Raw genomic sequence first — 15,832 nt, forward strand, 5'->3', positions numbered from 1 at the left:
CAGAGGTGCCTTTGGCCTGATTAAAAACCCTTTAAGTTTGTACTTAGATGACAACCAAAATAAACTTAAAAACCTTGAACTTGTAACTGAACGGTAGATAGTCATTACTTTATCAGCTAACATGTTGACTATAGTCTACAGTGGATCTGACTGTCTGATGCTGTCAAGCTGACAACCATTAATACTTCAGAGATCTGAGAATAGTATATTCTATCCGAATCTACTAAAAAGTGACAGAAGCCAGTCCATATACAGTTAGTCATACCTCAGTTTCTCCATTACCGCTGGAGGCAGGTGTCTCAAAGACCAGCAATCTTCGCCAGGCCTATAAGGTGAGAGGTTTTTTTTTTCCCTCTCTGTGGAAGAGGGACATGGAAAAGACTGACCTTGTTTTGTCTAGGCAAAGGGGGTGCAATCAATTTTCCAGTGTCCAGCAGCTTTGTCCACAGTCTTGGCCAGGTCCTGGCAGGTGGCAGGTATCACATCTGAGCATCTCGATCACTGGTCCACGTGCAGGAACTTAGATGCCTCATAATCTTTTTTGGAGACTTTGGGTCACTGTCAGGGTCTGGCAGTCTGTCTGATAATATAAACTTTAAAGATAACAATTTAAATGCCATATTCTGCAGATCTCTGAAGCATTAGAGGTCTGTTTGGTTACTTGCCTTACGCATACAAGAAGCATACAGGTGGTTAGGTAAGGTCTTATTTCTGTAAATAATTAATTTTCAGCCTGACTGTAACTGGTTTTAACTTAGTAAAATATTTGAAACTTAACACAACTGAATTTAAAACTGCATAGAGTTACCTTATAGTCCTTAAACAGTAGCTCCTTGTTCATATTTTAGCTGCTTGCTCAAATGAGACAGGGTTTCTCTGTGACTTTGGACCCTGTCCTGGAATTCGATCTGCCGGACCAGGCAGGCCTTGAACTCACAAAAATCCATCCGCCTCTGCCTCCCGAGTGCTGGGATTAAAGGCGTCGATGCCACCAACGCCCTAAACTTAACTTCTGAAAACATAAACTGTAGCATCTTATAATAGATTAGCATCTTTTATAAAACAAGAACTTTACATTGTCAGGCTTTGCTTAAAAATAATTCTAAATTGAAGCTCTTTAATAAAAACAAACATTTAAAAAAAACTGGTTTTAAAAAGAAATTTAAATTCCCTTAATGTCTTTTTTTAATATATAGAAGCATTAACATTTTAAATCTTAACTGAAAAACTTGTATCTAAGATGGTACCTCTAATTTCCATGTGGTCACCTTTAGTCAAGATGGCGGTTTAAGTATCTTTTTTTTTTTTTTTTAACTTCAGCAAAATGGCTACCGGTCAGCCATGTGACCAGTTTGCCATGTGGCTGGCTACAAAATGGCGGTAACTTGCACCATTTGTTTTAGCTACATGCTTGTAACAGAACTTAGGTTATGCCAGGAAACAGAACATTTTAAAACAAGTATACATAAATTACTTGAGAAATAAACAGGATTTTTAAACAGAATTAACTTAATATGGTTAAAATTTTAACTTATATTACCAATTTTTAAAATTTACTATTTGTAACTTACCAAAATTAAATCAAGATCAGATAAACAGTTTAAATCGAACTATAACCCCTAATGAGATAGAAGCAGTAATCAAAAGCCTCCCAACCAAAAAAAGCCCAGGGCCAGATGGCTTCACTGCAGAATTCTACCAGAAATTCAAACAAGAGCTAATTCCAGTACTCCTCAAACTGTTCCACACAATAGAAGCAGATGGGATATTGCCAAACTCTTTCTATGAGGCTACAATCACTTTGATACCCAAGCCTCACAAAGATATGACTAAGAAAGAGAACTACAGACCGATATCCCTCATGAACATCGATGCTAAAATACTCAATAAAATATTGGCCAACCGAATACAAGAACATATCAGAAAAATCATCCACCATGATCAAGTAGGCTTTATCCCAGGGATGCAAGGATGGTTCAACATACGAAAATCCATCAATGTAATCCACTATATAAACAAACTGAAAAAGAAAAACCACATGATCATCTCACTAGATGCTGAAAAAGCCTTTGACAAAATCCAACATCCCTTCATGATAAAGATCTTGGAGAGAACAGGAATAACAGGAACATATCTAAACATGATCAAGGCAATATATACCAAACCAATAGCCAACATCAAAGTAAATGGAGAGAAACTCAAAGCGTTTCCTCTAAAATCAGGAACAAGACAAGGCTGTCCACTCTCTCCATATCTCTTCAATATTGTACTTGAAGTTCTGGCTATAGCAATAAGACAAGAAAAGGGGATCAAAGGGATACAAATTGGAAAGGATGAAGTAAAACTTTCACTATTTGCAGACGACATGATAGTCTACATTAGTGACCCGAAAAACTCTACCAGGGAACTCCTACGGCTGATAAACACCTTCAGCAAGGTAGCAGGATACAAAATTAACTCAAAAAAATCAGTAGCCCTACTATATACAGATGATAAATCCAATGAGAAAGAAATCAGGGAAACATCACCTTTCACAATATCCACAAGCAACATAAAATATCTTGGGGTAACACTAACCAAAAAAGTAAAAGATCTGTACAATAAGAACTTTGAGACTTTAAAAAAAGAAATTAAAGAAGATACCAGAAAATGGAAAGATCTCCCATGCTCATGGATAGGTAGAATTAACATAGTAAAAATGGCAATCCTGCCAAAAGCAATCTACAGATTCAATGCAATCCCCATCAAAATCCCAACACAGTTTTTCACAGACATTGAAAGAACAATACTCAACTTTATATGGAAAAATAAAAAGCCCAGGATAGCCAAAACAACTCTTTACAATAAAGGATCTTCTGGAGGCATCACCATCCCCGACTTCAAGCTCTACTATAGAGCCATAGTTCTGAAAACAGCTTGGTATTGGCACAAAAATAGACTGATAGACCAATGGAATCGAATTGAAAACCCTGATATCGACCCACGCACCTATGGATACCTTATTTTTGACAAAGGTGCTAAATCTATACAATGGAAAAAAGACAGCATCTTCAACAAATGGTGCTGGTACAATTGGATTCGGACATGCAGAAAATTACAGATAGATCCATACCTGTCACCATGCACAAAACTTAAGTGCAAATGGATCAAAGATCTCAGCATAAATCCAGTCACACTGAATCTTCTAGAAGAGAAAGTGGGAACTACCCTTGAACAAATTGGCACAGGAGACCACTTCCTGAACATTACGCCAGAAGCACAGACATTGAGGTCTGCAATTAATAAATGGGACCTCCTGAAACTGAGAAGCTTCTGCAAGGCAAAGGAAACAGTCAGTAGGATAAAACGACCACCCACAGAATGGGAAAAGATCTTCACCGATCCCACATCTGACAGAGGACTGATTTCCAAAATATATAAGGAGCTCAAGAAGCTAGCCACCAAAACACCAAACAACGAAATTAAAAAGTGGGGTGCAGAGCTAAATAGGGAATTCTCAACAGAGGAATCTGAAATGGCTGAAAGACACTTAAAAAAGTGCTCAAAATCATTGGCCATCAGAGAAATGCAACTCAAAACAACTCTGAGATACCATCTCACGCCTGTCAGAATGGCTAAAATAAAAAACACCAATGACAATCTATGCTGGAGAGGATGTGGAGAAAAAGGAACACTCCTCCATTGCTGGTGGGAGTGCGATCTTGTAAGACCACTCTGGAAATCAGTATGGCGGTTGCTCAGAAAAATGGGAATCAGTGTACCTCAAGATCCAGCCATTCCTCTCTTGGGTATATACCCAAATAGGGCATGTACTTACAACAAGGACATATGTTCAACCATGTTCATAGCAGCATTGTTTGTAATAGCCAGAACCTGGAAACAACCTAGATGCCCCTCTATTGAAGAATGGATTGAGAAAATGTGGTACATTTATACAATGGAGTACTACTCAGCAGAAAAAAGCAATGGAATCTTGAAATTCGCAGGCAAATGGATGGAACTAGAGGAAACCATCCTGAGTGAGGTAACCCAGTCACAAAAAGACAAGCAAGGTATGTACTCACTGATATATGAATTTTAGACATAGAACAAAAGACTACCAGTATATAATGCTCTTCACCAAAGAAACTAGGAAACATGAAGGACTCTAAGGGTTAAATGGTCCCCAGGAATGGAAGTGGCATGAACTCCCGAACTAATTGGGGGCATGAGGGTGGGGGGGGAAGGAGCTGCTACAATAAGAGCAAGAGAAGAGGAGAAGAGGAGAGGAAATGGAGGGGCAGAAACATTGAGTTGGGGGAAGAATAGAGGAAAGAGAGCAAGATGAGAGATACGATATCAGAGGGAGCCACTGTAGGCCCGAGAAGGGATCAGGAACCAGGGAGATCTCCAGAGACCTACAAGGATGACACGATCTGACAATCCAGGCAATGGTGGAGAGGATAACCTAAAAACCCTCCCCCTAAAATGAGATTGATGACTTCTCTTTATGCCATCCTAGAGCCCTCACCCAGTGGCTGATGGAAACAGAGACAGACATCCACAGATATACAATGAGCCGAAATCGGGAATTTAGTTGAAGAGAGGGAGGAATGAAGAACGAAGGGGTCTGTACTAGGATGGAGAAACCCACAGGAACTGTTGGCCTGAACAAGGGAGAGCACATCGACCCCAGATGCTGTCCAGGAGGCCTGTACAAGACTGATCCAGACCCCAGAACATGGATGTCAATAAGGAGGCCTCTGCACTCCAGGGAGCCTCTGGTAGTGGATTAGTATTTTTCCCTGGTGCAAGAAGGGACTTTGAGAGCCCATCCCATATGAAGGGTTACACTCTGGCCCTGGACACATGGGGAAGGGCCCAGGATCAGCATAGGAAGACTTGGTGGACTTTGCTGAGCTCCCGTTGAGGGCCCTACCCTGCCTGGGGAGTAGTGGGTGGATGGGGTTGGGGGGTGGGCTGGGGGTGGGGGAGAAAGTTTGGGGGTGAGGGGAGGGAGAGGGAGAAGGGACTTGAAATAAGCTTGTTCCCTAACTAGAACTAATAAAATAAAATAAAATTTAAAAAAAATTTACTATTTGTAGACATGAGAAACCATAGCAAACAGTTTACATTTTTCTCTTTTAACAACCTTTTTTCTGACCTTCTACGACTTGCTTTAACTCTCTATAACTTTCTATATACCTTTAGATCATTCCTCTGATTTTCTTAGACATTCTTAGACAAATTTCTCTTTCCCTTTCTCTCTTTATTACTTAAGTCTCCTACATTTTCCCTCATTTCTCAGTCAACATAAAAATTCTTATCAAAGTCCCTTTCATAGTTTTTAATAACTTAAAGGCTGTTTTTTTTTAGAACATCCAAATCAGACCAGATAGCTCACCAGCTCGAGCTCCACGAGCTCAGAGAAGAGACCTGGGTTGGGGGTGCTGCTGGTAACCCCAGACCCTCGGCCAATGCAGGGGTGGGGAAAAAAACCCACGGTTTCCCTGCGTACTATGTGTGTGGAGCACAGAGAAGGCTGGGCAGCTAGGCAGATGGCGGCCCTGCAGCCATGTTCCCTCAGAGCAGGGAAAACTCCTGCCTCAAGCCAGGACCCACGGCAGGATGGCAGCTGCGGCAGAAACAGCCCCACTTGGCATGCCTCACAGACCCGCAGGTGGGGATAGAAAGGGGGTGGCATGGCGGATCCTGAATTGAAAACCAATGATGATAACACAGAATAGACAGGAAAGAACAGACGCCAACCCAATCTGCCCGCCCAGCTTATAAGGCAATGGTGCCAGGAAGACGGGCGGCAGAACCCGGCAGCTACTATCGCCGCTAACTGAGGTAGGTCCAAGTGTCCTTGGCCCCCGTCTGTACCTCCTGGGTCCTGGGTGTCCTCAGGGCAGCAGTCTGAGATCCTTTGGGCACATCTGCCGATCACAGTTGAGGTGGAATCCGGGGATGAGGGGTTAGTATGGAGACAGTCACAAACAGCAAAAACAGGACAGACATCAGACAGGACAAATCGCGTGGCAAAGAAATGGTACCCCAAACCAAAATTACAAACAACCCTTAGACTTTTGTCCAGGGCAGAACCAAGGGTTCCAGAAACACGTCTGTTTTCTGGGCACGTCTGCTTTCCCTATGGTCCAAATCAAACGACCCTCGGACTTTCGTCCAGAGCAGGATCTCTGGGTCTCGAAACACATCTCTTTCCCCCTGAGGTCCAAATTACAAATTCAAATACCATTACAAATACGAGTCCTGCGCAGGCTCAGATCAAATTCAAGTCATGGCACCAAACCAACAAAACAGCAAGAGACATAACAAGCAAACACGTAACATTGAACATATAAGTTGCAAGCTCGAATCATCTTACCTCCAAGATCAAATCCACTCAGGTGAGGGGTGGTCGAAAATTGAGGACGAGCCCCCAAATGTTAGATTCCCGGAAAACTCAGGTATCTGGGGTCCCAGGCCATGACCGCGGTCACCCCAATCACCAGACAGATTCGAGAGCTTGATGCAAACTGCATGAGGCTTTATTGTTTTTTAACGAGTTAACTCCATGTTAGCTCGGGTCTTTCACCTACCCGCCATGGCGGACGGCTAGCAAAGATGGACAAGACATTCTTTAACTCTGCAATCTGATCTTTGGTCATCTTGTCAGCTATGGCAAGGCAAGTGTGTTCAAAGTACCAGGATCAAGGTTCATCTAGCAGTTGCAGCCCTGTTGTATCTGGAAGACATTATTTTCTTGAAGTCACCCACCACCTCTGGCTCTTACAATCTTTCCTCCTCCTCTTCCTCCTAGATCCCTGATCCTTGTGGGGAGGAGTTTGATGAAGATACTCCATTTAGGATTAAGTGCTCCAAAGTCTCTCACTTTCTGTGCATTGTCCAGCTGTCAGTCTCTGTGTTAATTCTCATGTACTTTAAGAAGCTTCTCTTATGAGGGTTAAGTGAAGCACTGATCTGTGGACATAGAAATTTGTTATCAGGAGTCCTTTGTATTCTGTGTTCTTTTAGCAAAATAATAGTAGTTTTTCCTAGCATCCATGGCCTGTCTAGCCACAGGTTCTTGGCCACTTTACCCGTGTCAGGTATTGGTTCCTTCTGATTGAATGGGTCTTAAATCCCATCAAAAAATGGTTAATTATTCCCATTAAATTTGTGATACTAGTGAACCAGTATATCTTGCAGTCAGGTCATTGTTTTAAGTAGAAACGTTTACAGAAGGTGATATTGATGATTATTTTTATCTTCTGGAAGTGTGCACCATACTGTATGGCACCATGAGTGTTACTCCACATATAAGAGAAAACATAATATTTGTCTTTCTGGGTTTCGATTACCTTACTCAGGATAATTTTTTCGAGCTCTACCTATTTACCTACAAATTTCATTTTTCTTAGTAGCTAGATAAATTTCCATTGTGTAAGTGTACCACATTTTAAGTATCTATTCATCAGTTGGTGACATCTAAGCCATTTCCAATTTCTGGCTATTATGATTAGGGCAGCAATGAACAAATATCTCTGGAGTGAGATGTACAGTCATTTGGGTATGTGTCCAATAGTTGTATAGCTGGATCTTCAGGTAGATATAGTTCCAGCTTTCTGAGGAACCAACACTGATTTTCACAGTGGCTGTACAAATTTGTACACCCACCATCAGTGGGTAACTGTTCCCTTTAAACCACATCCTCCCCAGATTGAGCTGGCTTTTCTTTTATTGATCTTGGCCATTCTGACTGGGGTAAGATACAACCACAAATTGGGTTTTAATTTGTACTAATTTGGTTTAGAATGTTGACCATTGAAAGTATTTCTCGGGTATTTATATTTCATATTTTGAGAACTCTGATTGGTTTTATTGCCCTTTTCTGATTTTTCTTGTTGTTTTTAGAGAGACATTCTTTGTGTAGTCCTGGCTTTTTTGGAACCAGCTCTGTAGACTAGGCTGGCCACGAACTCACAGTGATCTCGCCTGCCTCTGCCTCCTGAGTGCTGGGATTAAAGATGTGTGAGATCTTGCAATTATTTGTGTTTCATATTTTGACAACTCTATTTGGTTTCGTAATCCTTTTCTGATTTTTTTTTTGTTTTTATAGAGGGTTTCTCTTTGTAGTCCTGGCTTTTTTGGAACTAGCTCTGCAAACCAGGCTGGCCTCGAACTCACAGATATCTTGCCTGCCTCTGTCTCCTATGAGTATTGGGATTAAAGGTGTGTGCCACCACCACTCATCCCTTTTCTGACTTCTTAACTGAAAAAATTTTTTATACAATATATCTTATCCCCTTATAGTCAATGCCCAGTTCCTCAGTAGCAGATCAGTACTGCCAGAGAAGAGTGGTCTGGCTCCTTCCAGGACTCTTTATCTTTTGGGCATGACATAAATTCCAGGTGCCAGAAGAGAGAAAAAATCTCCAGATACCTACAGGACTCATTTATTCCAAAAAGAAATATTCAACATGCAAAAGTCTTGTGAGATAATGAAGGAACACCCCAAAACACACCAAAGGCAGATCTCCATCCACCACAGCAGGCAGAAGGGAATCTCCAGGCTTCTGGAGAAAGTGTGGGGGCAGCAGGCAGATGGAAGCCTTAGAGGAGAGCCTGATCAACCCAGCCTGGAACCTAAAGAGGATACTCCCACAAGGCATCTGAACCCTGAAGAAATGGTCAGAGGAGTAGATGACCGGGAAAGGCTTAGGGAAGACAAAATTTGTAATGGTGCATTGGAGGCAAAGACATTCCCGAAGCTGTCCTTACCCTGTGAGCTCCAGGCCTTGAAACTTTTTTTCTCTGATATTGAAGTCTTGCTGCTGCTTTCTTTCTCATAACATTTCCTAATGTATCTTTGGACTTCGTTTTACTTTTAATTACCTGGCAGTATTTTCTTTTAGGTAGTTTTGTTGTTGCCAGCATCTCGTTGGATTTAGGATTTTGACCCAGCTTCCACGTTTATTTTTCAGTTGGAAAGTTTCACACTTATGCATGGAAATGTGTTCATTTCATGTTATATGATTAAAAATCAAATAAAAAAGTTGCATATTTAGTATCAGTTCACATATGTAGGAAAATTCTTAATTATGTGTATTGCATGTATATGGATCTCAAAAAACATAATAGTCCTTATTTTTTTGCGTGGTATGTTTTAATTTTGCCTTTTGCTTGTGTGTATTTTTTTAAATGAATAAGTGTCTCACAAAGAACTTCAGATGTTTCAATAAGTGGGAGTTAATTAAAATTAATTTGTAACCAGCTTGTAGAGGCAATAAAGGCACTAAACTTGTGATGAAAAACTATATAAAGAAATGCAAACTTGGAATTGCCTCTGCATTTCTTAGCCAGAGGAACAAAACTGGCAAGCATTACAGATAAAAAGAATATATTTGATAATGCTTCCCCTTCCCACCTCCCTACTCACCCAACTACATGGTACGTTTTTTTCAAAAAAAAAAAGAAACAAACAAACAAAAAAATGCCACAAAGTTCTCAAAGACAAAAATGAAAATAAAAACAAACAAAAGAACAATAAGACAAAAAAAGCCAAAACAAAGCAAAATCAAACAAAAAATTCCACTGAGTTCATTTTGGTTTTTCCAATTACTTTTGGAAATGCAGGCTATCCTGGAGTGTGGTTGACAATCTACTGGAAAAATCTGAGTTTCCCTTTGTCAGCAGGTATCAACTGCAGATAGCCTCTTGGTCAGGGGTGGAACCCCATGTCCACTCCCTCCTCTCAGTGCTGGGATCCCTTCTGACTTGAACCTGTATAGGTCCTGTGCATGCTGCCACAGTCTCTGTGAGTTCATATGTGCATCAGCCCTGTTGTGCCTGAAAGACACTGTTTCCCTGGAGACATCCATTACCTCTGCTTCTTAAAATCTTTCCATATCCTCTTTGTCATGATCCTTGAGGGGATGGCTTTGATAATGACATCCCATTTACAATTGAGGGCTTCAAAGTCTCTTACTCTCTGCACATTCATTGTTCAGTTGCGGATCTCTTTAATTCCAATATATTTCAAGCTGTCTCTCTGATGAGGGCTGTGTGGGGAGTTATTTTATTGCTGTGTTCCATTACTACAGTGGTTCTCAACCTGTGAGTTACAACCCCTTTGGGGATCAAACAACCCTTTCACAGGGTTTGCATATCAAATATTTGCATTATGATTCATGGTAGTAGCAAAATTACAATTATGAAGTAGCAACGATAATTTTCCTTGAAATCCTTCTATAGCCACAGCTGAGCTCACCTTTGAAGAAATTCACCTGCCCCAGCCTGCAAGGGACTGGGATTATAGCCATAAACCACCATGCATGGCTTGCATAAGGTTTTATATTATTTTCTGTTGTTGCTTGTTGTTTTTATTGTTGTTTGAAATGTTGTCAGAACTCAAGGACTTGTTACTGCCAGACAAAAGATACCACTGAATTTACACACCTATACCCAAAAGTGTGTCTTCAGGGGCTTTCTTTTTAGGTACTCTTTATGCCTGCATCCTTGCATGTGCCCAAGGAAGAAAATTCTAGTAACAGACTGCAGGATGGTATCAGAATGTAACTCCTGGAAACAAAGATCTGAAGGCATCCCTATTTTTGTTCTCACAGAAAAGTAATGTAGATGCAACATGGTTTTACATGTCAGCTACTAACAGTGGTCTCCCAGGAGCCTCATGGGAAGATGTGTCAGTGCACATTACACTGAAGCACAAGATGGAAAGATGAACCCATATAGTGGTTTGTGGTGATAGCAGGGGACTTTCTTTAAGGCTATTTCCCCTAACCCAACAAAAAAAGGAAGAATTCAATAGTTAAAATGCGGAGGAGGAATGCTACTACATGCCTAAAATCTTCCCTGAACAGCAAGGTCAAAATGAACATCTGTCTTTGTAGGCTTGTGAATGTAGGTGTGGGTTCAAGTGAATGAAGTTTGAAGCAGGAGAAAAGCTCCAAGTCAGTCTCTGGAGATCATTGAGAGGTCTGGAGTTCCCAGTAGGAGTACTCTGGACAGGGGTAAGTCGATTGAGGGAATGTTGCAGGCTGATTCCTGAAATCCCTTTTAATGACCAGAGAAATCCTTCAAAGGACCAAATTACTAAACATCATTTCCTTTGGGCAAATAATACTCAACGAATTAATTTTTCTGCTACTGGAGGTTGAAACTAGGGCAATGGATATGTTGGGTAAGCTATGTACCACAGAACTATAGCCATTGCTTTTGAAAAATACAAATTTGTTTTGAGACAGGGTGTAATGGTTAATCTTGATTAACAACTTAATTGAATCTGGAATCTATTAAAACGCAAATTTCTGTGCAATCCTGAGGAATTTATTGAATTTCAATTATATGAAAAAGAAACCATGCTAAATGTGGATGGCACATTCTGGAGGCAACCTAGGCAAAAGGATATGGAAGCAGGAAGCTTTTGCTTTAGGCCTACTTACCTTTGCTCTTGCTGGCAAGTTAATCTCTCTAGTTTCTACTGCATTCGTTTGCTGCTACCAGCTTCACTGGGCTTCCAAAGCAGACCAAAGGCCAGCAAGCATCTCTCCAGGCCTTCAGGCCTTCAGTGCAAGGTTAGATGTCCAGCCTCATAGATGGAACAACTATGGGATTCTCAACCTCTCCAGTGTCACACAGCCAAGGCTGGATTACCCAGAACACATTTACATCAGTCTAATAAATCAATGTGTGTATATATACTTATTCTATCAGTTTTGTTCCTCTAGAGAACTCTAATACATAATACATGGTATGGATAATGTACCAAAGTTGGCACTGAATTCCCTAGGTAGTCCAGGAAGGCATTCTAGTTGCCTCTCCCCTCCCTTCTCCTCCTCTCTTTTCCTCTCTCCTCTTCTCTCCAATCTCTGTCAAGCTCTCTTAATACTTCTCTCACAAGTTCCTTTCATGTAGACCACACAGGGGTCAAGTTCACTATGTAGCCTACAATGGACTTGAAATGGTATTCCTGCTGCCTATACCTGCCTACAGCAACTAGTATCATGTATTCATAAAAACAGTACTTAGAAAAAACTTAAACGCTTGCATTAAATACTTAGGCTGACTCTGAGGTCTCTGGGATTTGTCAGGTGAGCTAATGCAGACTGTCCCTGGAACAAAACCTCCCATAATGGAAATCATTTTGTGTTCAACTGGTATCAGCAAAGTCAACCAACCAGCTATGCATTCCAAGCCATCTTCCTGCTAAAAAATTACAAAGAATTAAAAGTGACAGTAACTATGTTCACACTCAGGTAGGCAAGGGAGGCAAGAGACTGATAACAAATTATAGATAAGCAATAGAAGGGACACACCCACATGTTGAAAAACAGAAGTTAAACCATCATAACTAAATGTATTTCTGTTTTTTTTTCATATTCAATTTCCTGACAAAAATATCTGACTGAGAGAACAATTTAAGAGGAGCCTGAATGATTCCATATTGTCCAGCTTCAGAGAGTTGAGTTTGTAGTCCTTGTCTTTGTTGATTCAGGCATGTGGTGAGACAGAAAACATCACTGTCTTGTATGCAGGAGGCAGAGGCTCCCCACTTCATTATGAACAGGAAGGAAAGAGAAGGACAAGGGACAAGGTAAAAGTCTTTAAAGGCATACACCCTGGTATCCTCTTCCTCCAAATACATACCATCTCCTTAAGTGTCCAGAACCTCCCAAAATAGCATCACCACTTAGGGAACAATTATTTAATACTTGGTTCTGTAACAGGCCCCCAGAGTTTAGCTAAACTGATTCTATGATAGAAGTATCATTCGGGTCATAAAACTCGGCATGTAGACAGCACCATCTGCCAAAACTAAAATAAAGACCTAGTCCACCAAGGTCCTAATCCATCTGTATGTGCCTCCTGCAGTGGCAAATGTAGTACTTTGATGAACCCATGGAACCCTACTTTAGCACGGCTTTTGGAGGGATGTGGAAAGTGTACATTTACCACCATGACAGCATTCAATGATATCAGGATGTGTCAACAATAGAGCAAACATGACCCCATTCCTTTGGATATTCATGTTGCTCAATAAATACTAGTAACTGACCACATTCTTGGGCTGGTTGGAAAAGTCTCCAGCATTTTAGCACTTGGAAACATATATAACAGGATACTATAGAAGAATATCACCCACAACCCACTCTTCTTTTCAGGGATTCTATACATGACTGCTGGTGTCTTTGTTTTCCTTATTCTCTGTCATGAGTGAAAAAGAGACTGACTATTTTACCACTGTTTTCCATGTGCTTTTCTGTACATATACTCAGAAAATTGCAGTGGCAAGTGTAGGTCAGTCCTGTTTTTATTAAGTGGCATAATTATCATTTTTACAATATTTTCCATACATACAAGTGCATCTTGAGAGCTAAAATTAATTTACAGCTTGCATAGCTTTGCCAATTTAAAATTCCCAGGTGTGGTGGGCAGTATTATTGAAATGTCTGAGTAAAGTTTCTAAGGGCTTAAAACTGATCAGGGTGGTCTGGGACAGAAAATAGATATATAACTCCATCCAGCATCTTTTCTATTTTATTTGGTGCATTAATTAACTGGTTGGATTATAGGCTTTAATTAAATGAAATATTGGCTGCTTGCCAGTTTGTATTATTGAATCTGGGTTTTTATTACTGTTGAGGGAGACAAATTGTCAATAAACCTAGTATATATGAACATGAGTGTCAGAGTACACTAACCTCTTGCATCCAACTCTAAATCTAAGGTTTGAAACAAAATTTGTCTATTTTCTATGTCATAAAGTTTCCACAAATGTGTTAGTGACAGGTTATTGAGAAATCTTCCTGGTACAGTATGAGACTCGATCAACAGCTTTGGAAATTTGTCCCTTGTTCCCTTTCTCTCTCCATCCTTCACTCCTTTAAACACATTTTTCTTTTTCTTAAATTTTCCCTTTTATTGAAAATAGATTCTTTTGTCATACAATATATCCTGATTATGGTTTCTCATCCCTCTACTCCTCCCAGTTCCTCCCCACCTCCCCTCCCATCTGGATTCATTCCCTTTCTGTCTCTCATTAGAAAAGAACAGGATTTTTAGAGCTAACAACAAAACATGACAAAAGAAAAATAATAAGATAAAATAATAACCATCACATTGAAGCTGAACAAGGCAAAACAACAGAAGAAAAAGGGCCCCAAGAAAAGGTATAAGAATCAATATGCCATCCTAGAGCCTTCATCCAGTAGCTGATGGAAGCAGAATCAGACACACAAAGTTAAACACTGGTCTGCACTTCTGCAATCCAGTTGCAGAGAGGGAGGAGTGATGAGCAAAGGTGTCAAGACTGGGATGGTGAAACCTGCAGAGACAGCTGACCTGAGCAAGTGGACCCCAGACTGATAGTTGGGAAACCAGAATAAGATTGATCTAGATCCCCTGAACAGGGGTGTCAGTGAGGAGGCCTGGGCAATCTATAGGCTGAACTCTGGCAGTGGATCAATATTTATCCCTAGCATAGGAATGGACTTTGGGAGCCCATTTCACATAGAGGGATACTTTCTCACCCTAGACACATGGGGGAGGGCCTAGGCCCTGCTCCAATGATATGACAGACTTTGAAGATTCCCTAATGGAAGGCCTCACCCTCCCTGAGAAGCAGAAAGGGGATGGGATGGGGGTCGGTGGGGCACAAGGAAAGAGGGGAGGGAGTGGGAACTGGGATTGACATGTAAATGAAGCTTGTTTCTAATTTAAAGAAAAAAAGAATCAGAGATCCACTCATTCATACACTCAGGGGTTCCATAAAATATTAAACTTAAAGTTTTGATATATATATGCAGAGGACCTGGTACAGACACATACAGGCCCTGCATTCGGTGCTTCAGTCTCTGTAAGTCCATATGAACTTTGTTTAGTTGTTTAGAGGGCCTTGTTCTCCTAATATTCTCCATCTGCTCTGGATATTACACTCTTTCAGCCTCCTCTTTCATGGGGTTCCATGAGATCTGAGGGGAGGGATTGGATGAAGACATCTTTTTAGGGCTGAGTGTTACAAAATGTTTCTTCTATCCCCCCCACCCCATTCCCCACATAATGTCCAGCTGTGGATCTCTGTATTTGTTTTGATCTGCTGAAGTAGGAAGCTTCTCTGATGTTGCCTGAATAAGGTATTGATGTATTTTATCACCACATTTTTAAACTTTTTATAAATTAAAATTTTTCATTTATTTTACAATACAATCACAGTTTCCTCTCCATCCTCTCCTTCGGCTCCCTATCCCCCACCCCCAAACCTCCCACTTTTGACTCCCACATACCCATACCCATCTACTCCTCTACCATCTCCTTTCAGAAAGGGGCAGGCTTCCCACGGGTATCAACAAAGCATGGCACATGAAGTTGAGACAGGGTCAAGTTCCTCCCCCTGCAACAAGGCTGGATGAGGCAACCCAGCATGGGAAACAGGTTCCCAAAAGACAGCTTAAGTGCTTGGGACAGGTCCTGACCCCACTGCTAGGAGCCCCACAAACAGACCAAGCTACACAAATGTCACACATATGCAGAGGGCCTAGGTGGGTTGCATTCAGTCTCCATAGCCTTCGGTCTGGAGTCCATGAGCTCCCACGTGCTCAGGTCAGCTGTTTCTGTGGGTTCCCCCATCACAACCTTGACCACACGGGCTCATACAATCCTTCCTACCTCTCTTCAGCAGGAGTCCCAGAGTTCAGCCCACTGCTGGCTATGGATCTCTGCATTGACTTCCATCAGTTACTGGATGAAGACTCTCTGACAACAGTTAGGGCAGTCATCAGTCAGTTCAGGCACCCTCTCCACTATTGCTAGGAGTCTTAGATGGGGTCATCCT

The 15,832-nt window shown here is 41.2% G+C and overlaps 1 pseudogene; it reads left to right on the forward strand.

The window, feature by feature from the left end:
• The first annotated feature begins 8,462 nt into the window (after positions 1-8,462).
• On the forward strand, positions 8,463-8,784 carry LOC100761691 (annotated as a pseudogene).
• The last annotated feature ends 7,048 nt before the right edge of the window (positions 8,785-15,832 follow it).

The sequence above is a fragment of the Cricetulus griseus genome, chromosome X, assembly GCF_003668045.3.
Source record: "Cricetulus griseus strain 17A/GY chromosome X, alternate assembly CriGri-PICRH-1.0, whole genome shotgun sequence".
Lineage (NCBI taxonomy): Eukaryota > Metazoa > Chordata > Mammalia > Rodentia > Cricetidae > Cricetulus > Cricetulus griseus.